The 18,097-nt window shown below is 43.2% G+C and overlaps 1 protein-coding gene across 1 annotated transcript in view; it reads left to right on the top strand.

The window, feature by feature from the left end:
• HTR1E (5-hydroxytryptamine receptor 1E) overlaps positions 1-18,097 on the top strand; it is a 200,472-nt gene that overhangs the window by 91,986 nt on the left and 90,389 nt on the right. The gene's annotated exons all lie outside the window — the stretch shown is intronic.

The raw sequence follows: 18,097 nt of genomic DNA on the forward strand, positions 1-18,097 counted from the left end.
CACCTGCTATACATAGGAGAAACAACTAGGCAGGTAAAACAGAGAATATTGGAACATATTGGCAATATAAGGAACCCAAAAGATACACCAGTCTCAAGACATTTTAGGGAATTTCATGAAGGGGATACTTCATGTCTAAAGTTTTTTGTTATACAGCAGTGGAAGATGGGACCTAGAGGGGGGAATCTGGATCTAAAATTGCGGCAACTTGAGGCAAAATGGATCTACCGCCTAGGAACCCTAAATCCGGGAGGCTTAAATGAAGGGTTTACATACACCCCATTTATCCAATAAATGTTGTATAAACAGCAATAGTGGGAATCCAATCTTCCATCTACAGCAATTCAAATAAGACGAATATTATCCAGTGATAGCAGAATATAAGGATTTAAAACTATAGACCCCACATCACTTGTTTATACATTACAATCAACTGTAATAGAGGTATAATGGACGGGTTATTATGCCCTGCTGAATACTGACTTGTTAATAGTCTATTAGGATTGTTCTCCCTTAAATTTGAAAAGGAGCATACTATTCAGCGACACCCTAATAAAATGGGGCTGATTGATGTATTAAAATAAGTGACAAACTAGACTGTGGGGACATAGGTAAGAAGAAAAAGTGATGTGCTATAAACCGTGTGGAGAGGGCTTTCATCTTCGATAAAATGACTGGTTATGTGTCATAGTGGCTATGAGGAAAAGGGATCTGTGCGAATTTATAAATAAAGAAGGTAGTGATATCTGTGTTTGGAAGAGTGGTGAGGAGGGGCGAAAGTTACGCACACTCCCCGCATTAAGTATAATAGCTCGCATATGAATGTATCCATAGCAACGCTGCTAAGCACAGCGTAAATATGAATGGATGACGCGATGAGAGGGTTTGCTGGGAGGCCCCGACCCACATCTGATAGGTTGGAAAGTATGCGGGAGGAGGAGCGAATGGTACGCTCGCTCCATACTATGCACAAGCCTGGCCGCTTACATGTGTTTCCATGGTAACGCTGCTACGTGCAGCGTTAAGACGAACGGATGACGTGGTGGAGGCTCCGATCCACATGAACATCTGATAGGATGGCGGCCCCACGTGACCAGGTTACCATAGCAACACTGTCACACATACAACGATTGGACGGTTTTGAGCTAGAGTGAGTCACATGGTAAGGAATACACCAATCAGAACCCCCCAATGTTAGTCTATGGAGAATGCGAAGATATATGGCGTTTTTTGCTTTAACATACGGAAGGCAGCACAGATTTCTAAAGGATTGTCATTGGGTATATAGACATGATGTACAAGAAGTTTGGAGGTATAGAAACTTATTTTTAAGGCTGTTTAAAGGATAATGGGAAACAATATGTGGACCAATAATGATACAGGGATTTTGATTGACAATGAAACTCACCAATGAGAGGATTGGAAAAATGGGAGGGGTAGTCTCGGCAGGGGACTGCCCCTCACAGGCAGTATATAAACAGATGAGGTGAAAGCTCACTTCAATGCTGACTGAACAAGAGAGCACTTGCTCTCATTTTTTGTTTTCTTTATGGAATGTATATACACATTGCTTTATATTTCTTAATGCACTAGCACCTCTTAGCACAAAGCACTTTCTTTTCCCTGACGACGACTCCAGTTTTGGGGTCGAAACATGTCGGATTGGTGGGGGGTTTTCATCTATATGTAGGAATTTAGGGCTATATTAGTCCAGTGGATGGGCCTGGAAGCACGGTCACATAGAAACTGTCAAATTTGTGCGAGTGCTTCTTTATACACATACGGCCCCACCCTGGTTATGTGTATTAGAAGAAAACAAATAAATAAGTGAAACATTTTAAGTATAATAATAAAAGTTACCTTTTAACATACTTCTGTAGGGATCAATTGTGTGTAATTTAATAAAATCAGATCTGTGAATTGTTAAAATTGAAAATTGGGTGACTCTGACACCCTGATCTCGAGATAGAAGTGCAATTATATACTAGAATCGAGTTCCTGTGCCATTGTTGAAAATTACCCCAAAACATGTCAGGTTTTCTGTCCACAATACCAGATGTAAATATCTTAATAGCAGAAGCGAAAGAGGTCTTCTCCTGTGGTGGTGAGGTCTCGCAAAAAACACCTGAAATTGTAACTACTGACTCTGAAATTGAACTAGCTTTTAAAAACATATTTGGCATATATAAAGAGCACAATAAGGGTTGGTGGGAGGTTTCTAGTTTCAATACATATATTAAAGAAGGCATTACAGTAAGGGGATTAAGGAATTTATGTGTACCCCATAAACATTCCAAGAATGAAGAATTTATGAAAGTGTGGAATGAACTAAAGACAAAACAAACATTGGAATTAATGACATGCCTACGAGATTTTGAATTAAAAACACTTGAGGATACAAATAAAAAACTAGAACAGGCCCACAAGGAGGTGATCAAATATAAGGACCAACCAGAATTTAAACAATTAGAAGAAAAATTGCAGAAAAAAGTTCAGAGTCATAAAGAGGCTATTAAGGCAAAGAAACATAATAAATACAATCGAGACTGGAAAGATTTTAAAAACGGAAAGGTATACAATTGGAAAAAGACTAACCCTAATCCCGCCCCAAATACACCAACGTCGGTCACAGAAAGTGAAACTGAGTCTGAAAACGAGACCCCGAATAAAGATACTAGGCCGAAACAGGGGGCTTTTTTAGGGAGAGGAAAGAAGCCCAAGCCCGGGGGTCAAGTAACACCAAGGCAGTTGAGGAACAGGGAAAAGTGGGCATACAAACCCAAACAATACAGAAACCGGGAGGAAGAGTGGTAGAAAAAGTACTAGGAGAAGACCAAATGCGAATTGTTAATTTAACAGACTATCATTTGAACAAATTTGAAATTTCGGTATTGTCTAAGGGTTTCACGTTTGTACCTACAGCAAACTTTGATTTGTTTGAAATAATAAAAGATATAAACTTGTTTGGAAGGAAGTTGGCTGTATACAAGCACATGAATTCTGAAACCATGAAATCGAAAATGGAAGTGGCTCAGGAAATGCGAAATTTGGAGATTTTAAACGATTTATTGACTGAGAATGAAACAGGAGAAACTAACCTAGGTATACCAGAAAGTAACCTAACAGTAAAAAGTAGGTTCTGTCCAGCAATTGGTTCCTACCCTCCCATTCAAATCTTCTTAGAGACTGTGGAAAAAGAGCTTGAAGAACTGAGTAAGACAAAAAGGGTTGATAGGAGACACAATCTGAGTGAGGATGAACAAAAGGCCTTAATAGATCTAAGTAAAAATGAGGACTTGATTTTTAAAAAATCAGACAAAGGTGGGAATATTGTGTTGATGAAAAAGGAACAGTATATTGAGATGTGCATGGGAATTCTAAACAATAAAGAAAATTATGAGAGACTGGAAAGCAATCCAACTTCAGCTTTCTATAAAAAATTAGAGACATTGTTAAACGATGCCGTCGAGAAAAAAGTTCTAAGTAAAAAAGATCAGACTTGTATGCTGTCAAAATATCCAACGATAGCCACTTTTTATTCACTTCCTAAGATACACAAAAAATTGGAGAAACCACCAGGACGACCGATAATTTCTGGCAATGGTTGTCTGACGGAAAAAATCAGTCAATATGTAGATCAATTCCTTAAACCTTTTGTAACTAGCTTACCCTCATATATTCGAGTTACGATGGACTTACTCAACAGACTACAGGGGATATCAATAAATGATGAAGTTTGGCTGGCAAGTCTAGATGTCGAGTCCCTATATAACAACATAAAACATGATATAGGCATTGAAGCCGTAGAGTACTTCCTTAAAACTAGGAGTATCCACCTCAAGGAACATTCTCAGTTTATTGTGGATCTTCTATACTTCATCTTGACTCACAATTACTTTCTATTTCAAAACAAATTTTACATTCAGAGGAAGGGATGTGCGATGGGGACATCGTGTGCCCCATCGTACGCAAATCTCTTTCTCGGTTGGTGGGAGGATACAGTTGTTTTTTCGGAGGATTTAGCCTTTTACACATCGCATGTGCTTTTCTGGGGTCGTTTCATAGATGACGTGTTCATCTTGTGGAACGGCCCCAGGGATATATTTGTGGACTTTGTACAGTTGCTGAACCAGAATCAGATTGGAATGTACTTTACATATGAAATTGATAAGCGTTCTCTGAACTTCCTCGATGTGCAAATTACAAGAGCAGATTTCGGAAAACTGGAAACTAAGATATTTAGAAAACCAACATCTACAAATTCGTTATTGTCCTGGAATAGTCATCATCCAGTAGCTCTAAAAAAGGGAATTCCAAAAGGACAGTACCTTAGAGCACGGCGAAACTGCTCAAATGATCAGAGTTTTGAGGAGGAATGTAGTACATTAGAGAAAAGATTTGATGACAGGGGATATCCAAACTATGTAATAAAGGAGGCACAGAGAAAGGCTCAGGAGATAGAAAGGGAGACCCTTCTGGTCCCCAAACAAAATACAAGGGAGGACGGACAAAATGAGAACGCAATGCGAATCATAAGCACCTACTCACTACAATCAGAAGAAATAAAGAAAATTGTAAGACGACATTGGTCAATACTTCAATTGGATCCACAGTTAAAACAAATACTTCCAAAGACACCGAATTTTACGTATAGGAGAGGAAAAAATATTGGAGATGAACTAGTACACTCCTTTCTACCGATTTCAAAAAAGAACATAAAGAAAACCTGGCTTGACAGACCTCTGAAAGGGATGTATAAATGCGGCCATTGCAAGGCATGTTCTAATGTCAATGTATGCAAAAACTTTATGGCCCCTAAAAATGAGAAAATGTATGAAATTCTGGACTTTTTCAATTGTGAGACTGAGGGTGTAATATATGCCATAGAATGTCCATGCCACCTGCTATACATAGGAGAAACAACTAGGCAGGTAAAACAGAGAATATTGGAACATATTGGCAATATAAGGAACCCAAAAGATACACCAGTCTCAAGACATTTTAGGGAATTTCATGAAGGGGATACTTCATGTCTAAAGTTTTTTGTTATACAGCAGTGGAAGATGGGACCTAGAGGGGGGAATCTGGATCTAAAATTGCGGCAACTTGAGGCAAAATGGATCTACCGCCTAGGAACCCTAAATCCGGGAGGCTTAAATGAAGGGTTTACATACACCCCATTTATCCAATAAATGTTGTATAAACAGCAATAGTGGGAATCCAATCTTCCATCTACAGCAATTCAAATAAGACGAATATTATCCAGTGATAGCAGAATATAAGGATTTAAAACTATAGACCCCACATCACTTGTTTATACATTACAATCAACTGTAATAGAGGTATAATGGACGGGTTATTATGCCCTGCTGAATACTGACTTGTTAATAGTCTATTAGGATTGTTCTCCCTTAAATTTGAAAAGGAGCATACTATTCAGCGACACCCTAATAAAATGGGGCTGATTGATGTATTAAAATAAGTGACAAACTAGACTGTGGGGACATAGGTAAGAAGAAAAAGTGATGTGCTATAAACCGTGTGGAGAGGGCTTTCATCTTCGATAAAATGACTGGTTATGTGTCATAGTGGCTATGAGGAAAAGGGATCTGTGCGAATTTATAAATAAAGAAGGTAGTGATATCTGTGTTTGGAAGAGTGGTGAGGAGGGGCGAAAGTTACGCACACTCCCCGCATTAAGTATAATAGCTCGCATATGAATGTATCCATAGCAACGCTGCTAAGCACAGCGTAAATATGAATGGATGACGCGATGAGAGGGTTTGCTGGGAGGCCCCGACCCACATCTGATAGGTTGGAAAGTATGCGGGAGGAGGAGCGAATGGTACGCTCGCTCCATACTATGCACAAGCCTGGCCGCTTACATGTGTTTCCATGGTAACGCTGCTACGTGCAGCGTTAAGACGAACGGATGACGTGGTGGAGGCTCCGATCCACATGAACATCTGATAGGATGGCGGCCCCACGTGACCAGGTTACCATAGCAACACTGTCACACATACAACGATTGGACGGTTTTGAGCTAGAGTGAGTCACATGGTAAGGAATACACCAATCAGAACCCCCCAATGTTAGTCTATGGAGAATGCGAAGATATATGGCGTTTTTTGCTTTAACATACGGAAGGCAGCACAGATTTCTAAAGGATTGTCATTGGGTATATAGACATGATGTACAAGAAGTTTGGAGGTATAGAAACTTATTTTTAAGGCTGTTTAAAGGATAATGGGAAACAATATGTGGACCAATAATGATACAGGGATTTTGATTGACAATGAAACTCACCAATGAGAGGATTGGAAAAATGGGAGGGGTAGTCTCGGCAGGGGACTGCCCCTCACAGGCAGTATATAAACAGATGAGGTGAAAGCTCACTTCAATGCTGACTGAACAAGAGAGCACTTGCTCTCATTTTTTGTTTTCTTTATGGAATGTATATACACAATGCTTTATATTTCTTAATGCACTAGCACCTCTTAGCACAAAGCACTTTCTTTTCCCTGACGACGACTCCAGTTTTGGGGTCGAAACATGTCGGATTGGTGGGGGGTTTTCATCTATATGTAGGAATTTAGGGCTATATTAGTCCAGTGGATGGGCCTGGAAGCACGGTCACATAGAAACTGTCAAATTTGTGCGAGTGCTTCTTTATACACATACGGCCCCACCCTGGTTATGTGTATTAGAAGAAAACAAATAAATAAGTGAAACATTTTAAGTATAATAATAAAAGTCACTGTGTAGGTTTGCATGCTGCAGGACTCTGGAAAGAAGAGCTTCTGTCAGTTTTGCAGCTTGTGCTTGCTGAGGAATTTGCATACGTTGTCATGCAAATTGCCTGGCCACATTCATTGGAGGCGTGTACTATAAGTACTATGTGTTTCCCACAATGCTTTGCTGGTCATAAGGATTCCTTCCTGTGAAACACTCCTGGAGGAGTGTCAGCCTTACTCTCTGTTTGAAAATCAGCTTAGAGTAATTTCTGAAACTGCGCTAGGCAGGTTCCCCTAGTGCAGTTAGGATTGTTTATCTGTTTTGTTTGTTCTGTTGTGATTGTCCTGTCCCAGCGGTGGTCGACAGGAAATCGTTCTGATCTCTGTTCTTGGAGTATAGCTGGTGCAGTGGTTGCTACCAGCTATCTCTTCTGATCTGTCTCACTTGGATCGCACTAGCATCTTGCGCTAGCGCTGTGGATCCTTCTGTTCTGTCTCCTTGGATCGCGCTAGCCACTTTCCGCTAGTGCTGTGGATCCTTCTGTTCTGCCTTCCTGGATCGCACTAGCATCCTGCGCTAGTGCTGTAGATCCTTCTGTTCTGCTACTCTGTCTGCCTGGATCACACTCGCCTAGCGCTAGTGCTGTGGATCCTTCTGTTCTGCTACTCTGTACCTGGATCGTACTAGCATCCTGCGCTAGTACTGTGGATCCTTCTGTTCAGTCTTCCTGGATCGCGCTAGCCACTTTCGCTAGTGCTGTGGATCCTATCTCTCGCTTGTCCCTGTTTTTGTGTGTCTGTCTTGTCTGCTACGAACGCTTGCTGGAGGCTCGGTGAGGTAACCGTTAAGCAAGCGCTCGCGTCCTCTGTTTCATGTTTGTCTGTCGATGGTTAGTTAGGCGTGCTTGTCTCTATTGTGCTTATCACGTGGAGACCGCGCATGAACGCGTGCACTGTTGCGAATGAGTGCGATGTTCGCGTTCAGTTAGCGCTTGTTATTTTCCGTATCTCCTCATTGTATATTTTGCTGTGCCTTTGCTATTCTCGTGCTCCGCCTTGCTGTAACCTTGTGTCACGTCTGGCGATCGCACCTCTCGCGATCGCGTTCCTACTTCTTATCTGCTGTGGTGTGTGCACCGTCGCGGGTTCACGACTAGTTTGGTGCACACACATACAACCTGTCCCTTTGCTCGTTCTTATTCGCAATCACTTCTCTTGTGATTGCGTTCTGCGCTTCGTACAATTCCTGTCTGGCATTTGTGGAGGTATAGAGGATTGGTTCCTCTGCACTCCACAACGCCATCTGCCGACAGGAATTTCCCTCTACGGGTGCGTAGCACCTTTTGCTGGGTTCCTGCAATTATACGCTTGTGGAGGATTTCCGCCGTATCAGCGCACGCGTTGTGCGCTGATCACGGAGGAAGTTCCACAATCGTTACAGTATGACCAGCCCAATCCAAAACCCCAGTGTAAACGGAATTTCCGATTTGTACGATTTTGTTGAGTATGCATCTGCTGATCAGTTTCCAGGTTTTTTGCCCCAATCCAAAGCTTACGTGGATCCTACTATAGGTAGGATCGCACACTATATTAAAGCAGTTAAAAAATCTGTTCTCGTTTCTGAACTCCACCCATATGGAGATTATCTGGATACTGGCCTGTTTGAACCCCCATTTGCTTCCTGGGATGTTGGGGCCTTGCTGGAGGAATTCGATTTTGATTGGAAAGCCTTTTGCGATTTTTACATCGCAAAAAGCGAGGATGTCTTGAATGATTGTCTCGATTCTATGTACCTTTTGATTGATTCCGATGAATGTGACGAGGGTGATGTGGATCTGGTGATTTATGTGTGGCAGACGATTTTGGATGAGTTGCACACACACCAACCAATTGATTCCAATAAAGAGACATCGTTGTCAGATGATTGTTCCTGCCTTTCTGGGGTAAAGCATGAGAGTCTTGACTTTGTGCAATCTTAAATGAATGAGTGTGCCGCTTTGGTTGATTCCTGTGCGAATCCTGAAGGATTCTCTCCTGACAGTGTGCAGTTTGAATCTGTGCGATCTGATGCCTGTTTCTCGGATGTTCCTGCAGATTGTGATCGGCATGAGTCTGCCGGTTTCCTCAAGGATGTGTGGGATCCTTTCTCATTTAGAAACAGATCTTTGAGATCTTCCGTCTGTGACCCTGCTATGGGGAAAATTTTTCGACTATGCAGCGTCAAAAGTAAAATTAATATGCCTAATAAAGTTTATCCTGTTGATGTCGCCATTTCTTCTGCAGATGAGTCTCTGTCTCACCCTGTTCACACCTGTAAGGGCCCGTTGCCTGGTGACAGTTGCCCCAGTGTTTCTGTCCTGAACACCTTACAGTCTGCCCCGCAGATCGCGGAGGTTTGCGCTATGGAAGCATCAGTTTCACAACCTAAGTTGATTTTTGATTCGCAGGTTTTGCGTTCTGACTCCTCGGATTCGACATTGTTAGCCAAATCTAAGAGTGAGACAGCGCTTCGGTTTTGCGAATCTGATGCTGAACCTTCTTTGCCTTGTTCAGAGACGCTTTCTCTGAACCTGCCCTGTACCATGAATGAAAACATGTTTTCCTTTCACACTGACGTTTGTGAGCCCCTTTCTTGCTCTAAGGGAAGTGCTGATTCTGCACCCTGTACTCTGGATGAGTCAATGTGGCCTTGCTTAGAATCCCCTGCAGTGTCCCTAGAGGCTCGTCTAGGTATTGCCACTATACTCACCTGTTTTTCTGCAGTTTTGGAGTTACAAGCTAGTTTGACTGCCACACAGAATACTGGGTACAGTGAGAATGAAGCTAGGGAGTCAGTGTGTGTTCCAGTAAATATTCCTGTACATCCCGCTAATTATGATGAAGTTCAGTCTCAGGTCATGGTGGAACCATTCCTGGGACATCTGCCCTGCCTGCAGGAGGTATTTAATGTTCAGCCCTATAACATGGATAGTTCAGAATCCTTCTTAGAAAACCTGGAAAATGATGTTCCTGAGGTCTTGTTTGATGTTCTGGAGGTCTCCGAGTTCCTCCCAAAGGGTGCAGAACTTGTAGGAGATGTCTCCTGCCCCCCAAGTCCTTCTGAGGTGTTGCCCTCTTCCGTAGGCATTGCTGCCTTGCTGGCTACCTTTTCAGCTCTGGTGGAGCTTCAGTCATGGGTAGTCAATGATGAATTTCTGTCAGATACCATTACAGTCATTGAGATCTCTAAGCCTGAGACCGAGTCTTCTTTTGAAATACCAGTACCTGTGACCTCTACTCGTGATGATTTTTTGCCCGGTTCTGGTTTTGGTCTGGTCGTGCCGGACTCTGAGGTTGGCAGTTCCCTGATGTGTCCTGAGGTTTCTCCTGTGCTGGTGTACCCCAGTGTGCTCTGTGACCCAGAAAGCCCAAGTGTGCCTTGGTTACCAGCGTACTCAGATGCTTCCTCGGTGGAGACATGTTCTGATTTAGCCTGCCTGCTTGCATGCCCAGAAGTGGTCCCTGAAAGTCCTGATCTTGATGGATGTCCTGCTAATTCTGAATCTGGAACTGTCATAGGTTCCATGGGGGTGCTTGGTAGCTCTCCATGTGAGCCTGGTGAGCGTTCTGGCTTCTTGGAATCTCTGCGGAGCTACAAGGCGTTCTGGGAGATTCCGAGAGAAGTTTTGCTTGGTACCCTGAATACGATCAACAGCAACTTTTGTTTTGAAAGACACGCTTCGAACAGGTTTTGTGGCAGATTTGGTATTTTCGGACGCTCCTTGGAAGGTGGTGGGTATTGTCTGGAGTGTGTCGATGGCTTCTTCTCTGGTATCCACAGTCCTGATGGGTGTTACGCTGAGACTTGTAGTGCTGATGGGCATGTTTCGGTGGCTTCTGTTTCCGATGAGGTCGGTTTCGGGTGGACTGACTCTGGAATTGGACCTTGTCGGGCTGTCCCGACCTTCATGAGTCTTCAGTTGGAGTCTTTTGCTAATAGCAGTTTTGAGGGTCGTCTGGAATTCGACCCTGGGGGGGGGGGGTACTGTAATGATCTGCTCAGCTGCCTGTGCAGGCAGGCAGCTTTTTGACCATTGTTTAGGTTTGCATGCTGCAGGACTCTGGAAAGGAGAGCTTCTGTCAGTTTTGCAGCTTGTGCTTGCTGAGGAATTTGCATACGTTGTCATGCAAATTGCCTGGCCACATTCATTGGAGGCGTGTACTATAAGTACTATGTGTTTCCCACAATGCTTGGCTGGTCATAAGGATTCCTTCCTGTGAAACACTCCTGGAGGAGTGTCAGCCTTACTCTCTGTTTGAAGATCAGCTTAGAGTAATTTCTGAAACTGCGCTAGGCAGGTTCCCCTAGTGCAGTTAGGATTGTTTATCTGTTTTGTTTGTTCTGTTGTGATTGTCCTGTCCCAGCTGTGGTCGACAGGAAATCGTTCTGATCTCTGTTTTTGGAGTATAGCTGGTGCAGTGGTTGCTACCAGCTATCTCTTCTGATCTGTCTCACTTGGATCGCACTAGCATCTTGCGCTAGCGCTGTGGATCCTTCTGTTCTGCTACTCTGTCTGCCTGGATCACACTCGCCTAGCGCTAGTGCTGTGGATCCTTCTGTTCTGCCTTCCTGGATCGCACTAGCATCCTGCGCTAGTGCTGTGGATCCTTCTGTTCTGCTACTCTGTCTGCCTGGATCACACTCGCCTAGCGCTAGTGCTGTGGATCCTTCTGTTCTGCTACTCTGTACCTGGATCGTACTAGCATCCTGCGCTAGTACTGTGGATCCTTCTGTTCTGTCTTTCTGGATCGCGCTAGCCACTTTCGCTAGTGCTGTGGATCCTATCTCTCGCTTGTCCCTGTTTTCGTGTGTCTGTCTTGACTGCTACGAACGCTTGCTGGAGGCTCGGTGAGGTAACCGTTAAGCAAGCGCTTGCGACCTCTGTTTCATGTTTGTCTGTCGATGGTTAGTTAGGCGTGCTTGTCTCTATTGTGCTTATCACGTGGAGACCGCGCATGAACGCGTGCACTGTTGCGAATGAGTGCGGTGTTCGCGTTCAGTTAGCGTTTGTTATTTTCCGTATCTCCTCATTGTATGTTTTGTTGTGCCTTTGCTACTCTCGTGCTCCGCCTTGCTGTAGCCTTGTGTCACGTCTGGCGATCGCACCTCTCGCGATCGCGTTCCTACTTCTTATCTGCTGTGGTGTGTGCACCGTCGCGGGTTGATGACTAGTTTGGTGCACACACATACAACCTGTCCCTTTGCTCGTTCTCATTCGCAATCGCTTCTCTTGCGATTGGGTTCTGCGCTTCGTACAATTCCTGTCTGGCATTTGTGGAGGTATAGAGGATTGGTTCCTCTGCACTCCACAACGCCATCTGCCGACAGGAATTTCCCTCTACGGGTGCGTAGCACCTTTTGCTGGGTTCCTGCAATTATACGCTTGTGGAGGATTTCCGCCGTATCAGCGCACGCGTTGTGCGCTGATCACGGAGGAAGTTCCACAATCGTTACACACACCTGATGAGCAGGTGATATTAGGCAGTATAGGCAATACTGCTTTAGAGAGTACAGGAACCTTCCAGCAGCCTGAGACTCTCCAAGGGGTGGAGTCAGGCTGGAGGTAGGAAGGACCAGAGGGGGAGTGACACCAGAAGGTGGATATCACTATCTGATCCAGAGACTATCTCTTAAGGGGAGAGATAGCTCTCGAGGTTGAGCAAGCCAGGTCGGCAACACACGGACAGACAAAGTACAAAGACAGAAAGCTGATTCGGTATCCAAGGCAAGCAGGGTTTGGCAATCAGATATGCAAGGTACCGAAATAGTGATCAGAGGAATAGTCAGGAAAGCAATAAGTCATAACAGATATCAAACAATGCCTAGTCTGGGTGTGAGGTCCGTGGTCTCTACACCCTGGAACTAGTCTGATGTATAACAGAATGATAACACAAGTTCCCTAGTCTGGGTGTGAGGTCCGTGGTCTCTACATCCTGGAACTAGTCTGATGTATAACAGAATGATAACACAAGTTCCCTAGTCTGGGTGTGAGGTCAGTGGTCTCTACACCCTGGAACTAGTCTAACATATAACAGAGCAATAATACAAGTTAACTGGCTCAGTGCGAATTCCCAGGTCCTCCTGGTTCAAACACACTGTTGGATCTGACTAAGGTCTGAGTGCTTCCACGTAGTGTTTGCAACGGCAGACAACTTGTGACTGGGCAGCAGTAACTATATATGGAGTAGTGCTCTCTGGCGCCACCCTCACGTGATCAACCAATAGTTACCAGCTCTGGGGTCAGCTGATCGGCTCGGTCAGCTGATCCCCCCTTGCCCATGATAAAAGTTCTGCCTCTCAGCATGTATTCCTAAGCCTGTGTGAACTAACAGACTCAGCCACACCAGACACACGCTGCTGCGTGCAAACCGCCGCGCTGGACGCGGAACCAGCCGCCTTGCTGTCAAAACATGCGGCGGCTTTTCCGCGTTCTGCCATGTTACCAGACGCACGCTTCCGCGTGCAAACCGCCGCATTGGACGCGGAATCAGCTGCCTTGCTATCAGCACACGCGGCGGCTTTTCAGCGTTCTCTCACACTTAAAGGGACACTTAAGCCAGGAATAAAAAATCAGTTTTACTTTCCTCGGGCTTCTATCAGCCCCCTGCAGGGGTCCCGTGCCCTCACAGCCACTCACGGATCCTCCGGACCACCGCCGCCAGCTAGTTTCATTTTCGCTGACAGGCCGACAGGCCTGGTCATGTGTATTTTTCTTCGCGTTCCTATTTACAATAGCGTTCTGTGCCTGTGCAGGACGCTATTGAGGACGGGAACATGAAAAAGGATACACGTGGCCAGGCCTGCACAGGCACGGAAAGCCCATCGACTTCCTGTCAGGGCCTGTCAGCGAAAACAAAACTTGCTGGTGGCGGTGGACCGGAGGCTCCGTGAGTGACTATGAGGGCACGGGACGGCTGGAGGGGGCTGATAGAAGCAATTTTTCTCAAATGCAAATTTCTGCATTTGAGGTTCTTCTTTTTTCAGTTTTTTTTAAAGTGGCATGTTTGATTTTTAAAAGCATTTGTAAATGAAAAATTGCAATGCACATTAAATTTATGAATAGTACCAGTGACACTAATGTACATGAAAAAATACAGTTAATTTACATCCAAATTGCATGTGATTTTTTTCATACCAAATCTATTTTTTTGTGTTCCCAGTGATTTGCATTGAAAAACGGAAAAAAGAGGTGCTGTCCAAATTCAAAAGTGGCCACCCATGGTACAATTTTTATATTATTTTAGATTTCTCACTTGAATAAAAAAATGCTCAAATTGCCATAAAACCGAATCTTTTTATTGTACTGTGTGCAGGAAGCTTTAAACACAGAAAAATCACAAATGCAGATTTGCAAAGGATTACAAATAGAATGCCACATAACGTGCGACAACCACATTTTCAGAAAATTGCAAATCCAGCGTGTTGTTAAAGAGGAACTTCAGCCTAAACAAACATACTGTCATTAAGTTACATTAGTTATGTTAATTAAAATAGATAGGTAATATAATCTCCTACCCATCCTGTTTTAAAAGAACAGGCAAATGTTTGATTTCATGAGGGGAGCCATCTTTTTGGTCGAAAGGAGGTGGCAGGGAGCATGAGACACAGTTCCAACTGTCCTGTGTGTTGATCACCACTCCCAGTTGCTAGGCAATGTGAAAAACAACATAGGAAATCCCATCATGCTTTGCACAGCATCAGGGGAAAAGAGCCCGGGCAGTTTTCTTTGATGGGTGGAACTTAGCTAAAAACGCAGCTAAAAATTATGCTTTGGTAAGAAAAACAAAGTTCTGATGCTGTGAAACTGTTAAAGAAACACCAAGCCTTTCAGTTCTGCTGAGTAGATTTTTAGTCCGGAGGTTCACTTTAAGAAGTGTGCACCCTGCCTAATATTTATTTTTGTAAAAGGGCAAACAACATGTTTGCTGGAAAAAATATTGCTATTTCTGCTGGATTGAACTTCATCTCAATCAGCTAGTGATTGAGATGAAGTTCAGCCAGGGTTTAAAGTTGCTCTTTAAACTCTGACCAGAGCAAATTTATTTCCTGAATGCTGTCTTCTTGCCTTCTGCTGCTCCTCTTCCTTTTGCACTCAATGGCCTTATTCAATTCCCTTTTTCCTCCCGAGTTTATCCTAAGTGATATTTTCATACTTTATTAATAAAATGCCTTTTAAGCCATTGGCAAGCAAGAAAATACTTAGAATAATTTTGCCAGTACTTTTTCATCTACTCACCTACACCTTTCCCAACAGAAATCTTTATCCTTTCTTGGATAGATCATCAGGGGGCGCTGTATGGCAGATATTGTGGTGAAACCCCACCCATAGTGTGATGACATGGTCCTGACAGTTTGCTGTCTGAACCTCTTTGCATTGTAGGAAATAAAAGCTTTTTCCAACTGCCAAGCAAGCAATATTTATCTCTGTGCATTGAACGCTCAGTAAAAAAACATTCCGTACAGATCACCTGGCAGAACAAAAGATGTAAAAAATAAACTATTTTATTGTTTCCGTTATTTTCACTACAGTTCCTCTTTAAAGAAGAAGTGGCTGATAGATAGGCCCACCGTGCTAAAGTCCACGAGGTCACAAAGACTCCCATTTGAATACATAACTGGAGAAATAGAGCGATTGCATTCTGGAGGGGAAAATTGTAGCTAATTATATTCTAAAGTGTCAATTAGCATACTGATTAGGGTATTAGAAGTAATTGCTCCATGTGTAAAATTATTACAATTGATGCTGATAATTGCCATTTTGTAATCTACTGCTGTGGACTGCAGAGAGCTAATGGTCATTCACATTTGAAGCTATGCCTGCGGATAAAGTGCAAGCATTGTATGGTACTCATTATGCATTTGGATAGAGTAAACCATTTTAATACAGGGCTGGTGCTGCTTTAATGTATGATAAGCCAAGTCACATTAACTATATATGTGAAAACTACAGTCAGGCCAATGTCCACTGAAGATTATGGAAGGTGAGTATGAGAATTAGGTGGTTTGGGTTGGGCACCAGAGAGGGGTTAACATTAGGGAAAGGTTGAAGTTAGGCATCAGAAAGGGATTTATGTATTTCAAAAGGTTAGGGTGAGACGTCAAGAAAGGGTAGCTATAAGGGTGAGAGGTTAGGATTAGGCGGTAAGAAAAAGGTAAATGTAAGGGTTAGACGTCAGGGAACAGTAAATATAAGTGGGGAGCTTAAAGTACCAATCTCATGAGCTTAATGACATATCAATAAGGTCCTACTCCAAATCGGCAGCACTTCAGTATTTTCTTTTTCATTAGGAATATTGATTGATATGAAAGTCCACAACTTCTTATGTACACTCATCAGTATGGTAAATATGCATCACAGGCATTCAGGAACAGTCCAGAGGAAGGAATAGGGGTGAACAGCAGGTGCAAGAAGAATATAATTGTTGGATTCTAACAGATATTTCAGTGCTGTTCTAAGTGACCTGTGTCTGTGTGTGTTGTCTCAGCTAACAAATTATTTTATTACTTCTCTGAGCAGTGAATTCCTCAGTAGCCAAAGTGGAATGTTAAATTTGATTTTTTTTTTCTGTATTCCTCTTTGCTGTAATATATGCTTTTGTTACTCCGCTGTCAGAAGGCAGTAAAACAATTAGCTATTTAAAAAAGCCATTTCATTCTTCACAGTATGGGCCTGAATAAAAAAAAGAAAAAAAAAAAGCTGCTTTCTTGTTCTGCACACTAAAGGAACACTATCAAACCAAGTGTTCTAAAATGACAGTGTACAAATAATGTCTAAGTAACTGGGTAAACATTTTCCTACTTTTCATGTTAAATATCAGAGGCAAAAGCTTTAATTCATTGTGTATAGAATTTAGCTCTATTGAGACAAATCATTCTCAAAAGGGTGTCTGCTTCAATGCACAGCCAGTTTTGTTGTTTTTTTGTATACTACAGAGTATTTTTCTCTGAAAAAAAAAGTATGAAAAGCTGTGGTGTCACAGACAATTACAAATGTTTATAACAAGTTATGCTGGGAATACACCATACCATTTTCTGTTAGATTCTTCTGTTAGATTTTCTGTTAGAATGCATAATGAGATTATTTTCTGTAGAGATTGGTCATTATCTCTGGTACATTGTCTTCTGGTTATCTCCTGCTGAGTAGAACAATGCCTAATTGCTAGGCAGATAGATGGTTAGATAGATCATTTCCAACATGTTGGAATTCATCTATCTGGCAGGTAAATCTAACAGAAAAGTATATGGTGTATTCCCAGCATTACATTTCCTCTGCTCTCTTCAGACACTTCAGTCAGAGACACGGGACACATGACTTTCTCTCACACACACAGGGTTAAAAGATGCACTGTGAGGGAATTCTACCTCCCCTCATGGTTCACTCTGCTGTCAGATTAGAGCAGACTGCCTTCAGTTTAGAGTCAAAGGAATCTGATACAGTAAACAAAAGAGATAAGCAAGTGAATTGTACTCATCATTATTTACTAGCATTTCAGGAACTCTCTCAATCCCAGGTTAAAAAAAACGTGTTAATCGAGAGTTTTCCTTTAAGCAGCTAATTTGTCTTCTATATGCTTAACATGTTCTGTGCATCACCAGTGCCAGAAGTAATGAGTGGAATGATGATAAGGGAGGGAAATTCAGCTCTTTAACTGGAAGTCTGCTCTCTGTAAAAAAAAAAAAAAAAAGTTGCAGCCATGCACACCAAAATGCTGCTATTTTTTATAATGACATTATAAAATGAACCTTTACATTTGCGATATTGGACTTTTAAGGATTTACACCCTTAAGGGGGTTAACTTGGTTAGGGTTAGGTGCTAGGAAGTGTATTTTTCATTAACCACCCTGGCGTTCTGATTAAATCGCCAGGGTGGCTGCGGGAGGGTTTTTTTTAAATAAAAAAAAAACTATTTCATGCAGCCAACTGAAAGTTGGCTGCATGAAAGCCCACTAGAGGGCGCTCCGGAGGCGATCTTCCGATCGCCTCCGGCGCCCAGAATAAACAAGGAAGGCCGCAATGAGCGGCCTTCCTTGTTTTGCTTATATCGTCGCCATAGCGACGAGCGGAGTGACGTCATCGACGTCAGCCGACGTCGTGACGTCAGCCGCCTCCGATCCAGCCCTTAGCGCTGGCCGGAACTTTTTGTTCCGGCTGCGCAGGGCTCAGGCGGCTAGGGGGGCCCTCTTTCGCCGCTGCTCGCGGCGAATCGCCGCAGAGCGGCGGCGATCAGGCAGCACACGCGGCTGGCAAAGTGCCGGCTGCGTGTGCTGCTTTTTATTTCATCAAAATCGGCCCAGCAGGGCCTGAGCGGCAGCCGCTGGCGGT

This window comes from Hyperolius riggenbachi, chromosome 4 (genome assembly GCF_040937935.1).
Source record: "Hyperolius riggenbachi isolate aHypRig1 chromosome 4, aHypRig1.pri, whole genome shotgun sequence".
Lineage (NCBI taxonomy): Eukaryota > Metazoa > Chordata > Amphibia > Anura > Hyperoliidae > Hyperolius > Hyperolius riggenbachi.